The following is a 6,000-nucleotide window of genomic DNA, read 5'->3' on the forward strand; positions in this document are numbered from 1 at the left end:
TGGTCCCCAGTGAACAGTGAACGAGCACTGTTAGGGGCCTAGAAGAGGATCATTTATAAAACACTGTAATTAATTATTTTTTTTTATACTCCTTATAGATTAACTTCCTTTGTATGTGGATATCTATATTCATGTATGTTTTGGTTCAACTTAATAATAAAATAAGGGAAAGACCACATAAGGTCAGAGGAGTTACAATATAGAGAGAATGCAAGTGCATCACCATATTAAGCAGTCACGTGTACTTGAACTGGAGTCTGTTCAAAAATGTGTATTGCTGCTACTAATGTATTCTCGCTCTCAACCATCCAGCTAGTACAACCGACCTCACCTACCTCTAAAAAAAAATTGTTATTGATTGGAAGAAGACAGTTTTGTTTCGCGTCCTATAAATTCTGCTTTCTGCATAGATTAGACACTCAAAGTGAATTATCAAACTCTATTCAAGAGAAGTTTGTTTCGGGTCTTTCTCCATTAAAAAAATATCTTATTATTATTTTTTAGATCACCAACAACTAAGGCCATATTACTCCTTGTATACTATTTGCAAATTGCGTCTGTTCTAAAGTCAATTTTCTGTTTGCTGGATGAAAAACCCAAGTTTCCGGGAAGAAAAAACCATGCTATCATCGCCCAAGAACGACTAACTCAGTCACGTTGTGAAAAAGGCCCATAAAAATTCCTCACGTCATCGACTGTACTCGAACTCAGGTCTTTTCCACCCGGAGGATGGTGATCTTACCAACTGAAGGACAGCTGTAACCACTTACACAAAAAGCTATTTCTGTGAGTGCACATAAAAATGCACCATAACAAAAGGTCAAAGTTTATTATTTTCTTTTTCTTTCGAAACCGGTTCGAGCAATCAGCATAACATTCAAAGGAGTAATATAAAGAAAGAAAAAGAAGGATTTCAAGCCACCATCTCTACGAGAGTCCAATAAGAGGGAAAAGAGTTAAAATTACAATATTCTTAATGCCATTCTCCTGTATAATGCAATGCACTCGTGTAAAATCCAATTTAAGTAGGAAGCTATTGATCTCTTCTTATCGATTCTCGATATCGGTAGACATTGGAGCCTAAGTCACCGAAGCCCAAGGTATTCTATCCATCCCAACTCTGACAACGAACTTATGTCGACCAAACTATACAGTCTGCATCATTATACAACTGGGGAGCAATCCCATTTACAATTCTGACATTTCTGGTGGGTGAAGAATAATCTTCAGATGACTTACCAATAATGGGGACTAACCACAGCGAATCACGTGATTTTTATAGTTCCATGTGACAGCTCATCCAACAGTCACGGTGAAAAACAATCGAACTTCTCAGTATTCGTTAATGTTCAATTTAACCCGAATAATTTATGATGTTGGTTACTGTATTTTTAATTATTACAATTATTAATTACATTTTAAGTTATTTTATTTAATATAAACTCAGCTGTTATTAAATATATAAAGTAAATTATATTTTATAAATTATTTTAAGATTTTAGCTAATTTTAACAATTTTTTTAATATATTACAAATTCTAAATCGATTCATGGGTCAGAAAGATGATCTTCCCGATTTTCAAAAACGTGTTGTTGTTGTTGTTGGACCATGGAGACATGATTGAGGTCGTTGCGAGATCGTAGGAATTTAAAGGGAATTTTGCGCCACATTGTCCAGTGTGCAGAACATTTCTGAAAACTTTAATTTAGGCAAAGAAGATTCATTTCCAACTATGGTGTAGGAGTTGAAGAATCTGGGATTTGTTAGTCATGTGCCTATATGAAAGCCATTACTTTCTTTAAAAAACTGAAAGGTCGTACTGGAGTGAGGAACGGTGGAAAAAGATCATGTTGTCTGACGAGTCTCGATTTACACCTATTGGGGCCAATAGTGGAGTGAAAGGGTAGCGTCAACCTTATGCAGCCATGCATCGAGACTGTCTAAGTGTTCACCACTCAAGCGAGTAGAGGTGGTATCAGGGTATGGGATATGTTCTGTTGGACTTGTTATAAATAAATAAATTTTCTGTTTATACTCCGGGACGACCAAATGGTCAGAGGAGTTTACAAGATACACAGAATGCAAGAAACAGCACCGTATTCAGCAGTCACGGGCTTGAACCCCGGTCACTCTAGGCACGTGTACTTATGCACCCGCGCGCCTGACCACTAGGCTACGGCTATGGGTCCGCTGATGCTATTAAAAGGTCGCATTGCTACCAATGAATATCTTTCTATGGTGTCAGACCAACTTCACATTGCAATGCTTCATTTTTACCCGAATTGCGATGAATTCTTTCAAGACAACAACGCAACTATTGACTTATACCCCTTGCAAATGTTATACATACACTAGCTGATCTGGAAGGCTCCTAGAGAGTTGCCAATAGTTTCGGTCCGGTGGACTATCCGGCAGCCTTCCTGAGAACACCGTTTTAGAGCTGTACCCTCGAAATGTAAGGAAGATTCGATCTCGCCATGATGTCCATCATAACCTCAAAAGACATCAGTCGTACAGCATGATGAAAGAGATGGGTGATTGTTGTAGCTTTGCTTTGGACAATAAATATGGGTTCCACCACTTCAAGCATTCGATAAGCAAAGTGGTGGAATTGCACCGATTGACGAGAATCATCTACGACAAATCCATCGTGCAAAAATCACATGCATTGCCCAACATCTACTCTGGGCGCCGAATTGTCTAGATCTGAATCCGATTGAGAATGTCTGGGAAATGTTGAAAGGGGCAGTTCGGCTACATCGACCACAATACAACAGCTGACAAATATCCTAATGGAAGAATGATGAAATCTGGAGTTTAAATCCTGACACAACTATCGGAATCCATGCAATGATGTATACGTTGTTTAATTCTCACAAATGGTGACCATACTAGATATTCAATAAAGGTAACTAATTTTTTGGCCTGTGCGTGCATAATCCAACGATTTTTATGAAATCGAATGAAATAACAGAATGAATTTTCTTAATGGAATGATTTATTTCCTTTATTAATAGCAATGAGGATGGATTTTATTATGTTGTTAGAAATATTATACTCAGTGGTCACCATGGCGACCGCTATCCTTTAAAGATGGAAATGATGGTTGGAAACAGCTGCGAAATATAAACCTGGATGTCTTTTAATGTTCTGATTCAAAGAGGTCATCAACTCAAGTTACGTCACGGGATGTGACGCCCGTAGCTAATTCCCAGATGAACCGAATGGCTACGATTTAAAGGATGGATACCGTATCGCACCACACAAAAGGTTACAGCAACTGCGGGCATCCAGTTGAGGTGGAAACCATTCGCCACTTGCAGTGACGTATGGCCCCACTTCCGATACATTCGATTGTGATTGTGGATGGAATTAATGACGCTCCGTTTCATTTCGTTACGGAGGGCAGCGGCTTTAGTAAGACAGATGGACGAACGAGGATTACGGGCTATTTTTAGGTTCCACGTAAAGCGGTAAACAAACAGTCCCAGGACGTTTGTTATCGCGCAATTGAATCTGTCTGCCAGATTGGTTCTTTATAACTCTCATATTTAACATGCTGAGAAACCAATAAAAAAAATTACTGCAACCAATGTTGTAGCGGTTGTTCTGAAGGGGTTGGACACTATTGATTGCGATATTGCTAGTAGTTTAATAGTTTTGGCGCTTGTGTGTATAGATCACTTCGCATGCGCACACGTGAAGATGCATACAGGTGGAAAAAACTGTGCTTCCTTCATTGGGAACTACTATACTAAGACTATCTCTTGAAAAGGATTTTTGATAAATAAATACAGTAAACCTCGCTTTGATGAACCATTTGGGATAAATGGTCCATAAACATGTAATAAACATGTTCATGAAATTGTAAATGTTCGTGTAACGTTTTTTTAAAATAATCTTTTACATGAACATTTTCATAACCTTTTTTAATAAATGTTTCTTTAACTTTTCAATAAACACCTTCATGAATTTTAAAATAAACATCTAAATTTCATATTTAAAAGGTTGTTTTCATAATATTTTAAACGAAAATCTTCATAAACTTTCAAATAATATTTTTGTGAATATTTATATAAATATTACCATGAATTCTTAAAAATTAATTTTGAATTAACTTTATAAACATTTTCATAAAATTTTCAATAAACTTTGCAGTAAACATTTTCATGAATTTCGCAAACGTTTCAGTAAACTTTGCAGTAAACATTATCATAAACTTTGCAGTAAACATTTTCATAAACTTTTCACTCAACGTTTTCATAAACTTTTCGCTCAACGTTTTCATAAACTTTTCAATAAACTTACAGTAAAATTTTTCATAACCTTTTCAATAAACTTGCAATAAAAATTTTCATAAACTTTTCAAGAAACTTTTAGTAAATATTTTCACGAATTTTGCAGTAAACAATTTCACGAAATTTTTCAGTAAACTTTGCATAGGCATTTTCATAAACTTTCCAGTAAACTTTCTCGTGAATTTTACAGTAAACAATTTCACGAACTTTTTAGTAAACTTGCAGTAAACATTTTCATGAATTTCTCAGTAAACAATTTCATGAAAATTTTCAGTAAACTTTGCATTAACAGTTTTTATAAACTTTTCATTAAACTTTGCTGTAAATATTTTCATGAAATTTGCAGTAAATAATTTCAGGAACTTTTCAATAGCTTTTGTCCTCTGTAGCCCAGTGTTCAGGCGCGAGGATGCCAAGTACACGTGCTTTCAGTGACTGGGGTTCAAGACCGTGACTGCTAAATACTGTACTGTTTCTCGTATTCTCTGTACCTTGTTAACTCCTTTCATCGTGTAGTCGTCCCTGTGTATAAACAGAAAATTTATTATTTTCATGAACTTTTCAATAAACTTTGCAGTAAAATTTTTTAACAACAGACACGTTCATAAATAAACTTTCAAGTTCTCCTTTAATTTTTTTTTAATGAACATTTTTATAATCTTTTAAATGAAAGTTTCTATGATGTGTCCAAGAAACATTTTCTCGCACTTGAACACACATTTTCAAAGTTTCGTTAGATGTTGCAACTTTTATGTACTCCATTGTATATTGCTTTATGTTTTTTATTTTTCTTATTATATTGTACCGGTTTTGGTATTAGGAACTTGCTCCTTATCCATTAAAACCAAACCAGCCCGTCAACAAGGCAAAGCAAATAGGCTAACAATCGTATATCGAACAATAGACCTTCTCCGGATTGTAAAGTTCAAGTAGAACAGTGACAGAATCAACAAGGAATGGGCTGGGGAGACTGCACTGTGAAATGTTTATTTAATGGATATCTGACAACAACGTCCGGTCATTGTATTGTATTGCTGTTTCCAGATATACCTGTATGCAGAGAGAGAGAGAGAGAGAGAGAGAGAGAGAGAGAGAGAGAGAGAGAGAGAGAGAGAGAATAAAAGTGGTTTTCGCTCTAAAATGTTTCCTAGTTTAAAATAATTTTACGGTTTGGTGCATTTGTTGTCTCGCTGTTATGCATTCATTCCGGTTCCAAACGCGTTGGTTTTCATCTCTTGAATTTGGCAGTGACGAACGGAATCAGTAAGTAACATCCTTTTGTTGTTAGCAGCAGAAGCGGCTAAATAAAAGAGTAAATAAACAAAATACGTATGTATGTTTCAAAATCTCATTTCGAATCTTTTCTCGTCTGTTTGCAGGTTCCTTTATCTGCTGCAACAATAAGTCTCGCGCCAGTAAGGCAAACAACCGGTGCTACGTAACAATTTTGCCAAAAGATCATGTAACAATAAGGCTGGTTGCTAGGGGTAACTGAATTTATGTCGGTTTCAAGTGTGGTAATATCTGTTAACTGTCATGGCTATTGTTTGAAATTAATGCGCATTTATGGAGACATCCAATCCCATACTTAAATGAGAAAGATAAATGTAATCTTTTGGTGTCGAAAATGGAGATAATACCCGGATGTAATAGTAACGTAAACGAGATTATCTACTAATGACTTATCTAAGACGAATTTGTT

Source organism: Mastigoproctus giganteus, chromosome 9 (genome assembly GCF_048544385.1).
Source record: "Mastigoproctus giganteus isolate SK-2022 chromosome 9, ASM4854438v1, whole genome shotgun sequence".
Classification (NCBI taxonomy): domain Eukaryota; kingdom Metazoa; phylum Arthropoda; class Arachnida; order Uropygi; family Thelyphonidae; genus Mastigoproctus; species Mastigoproctus giganteus.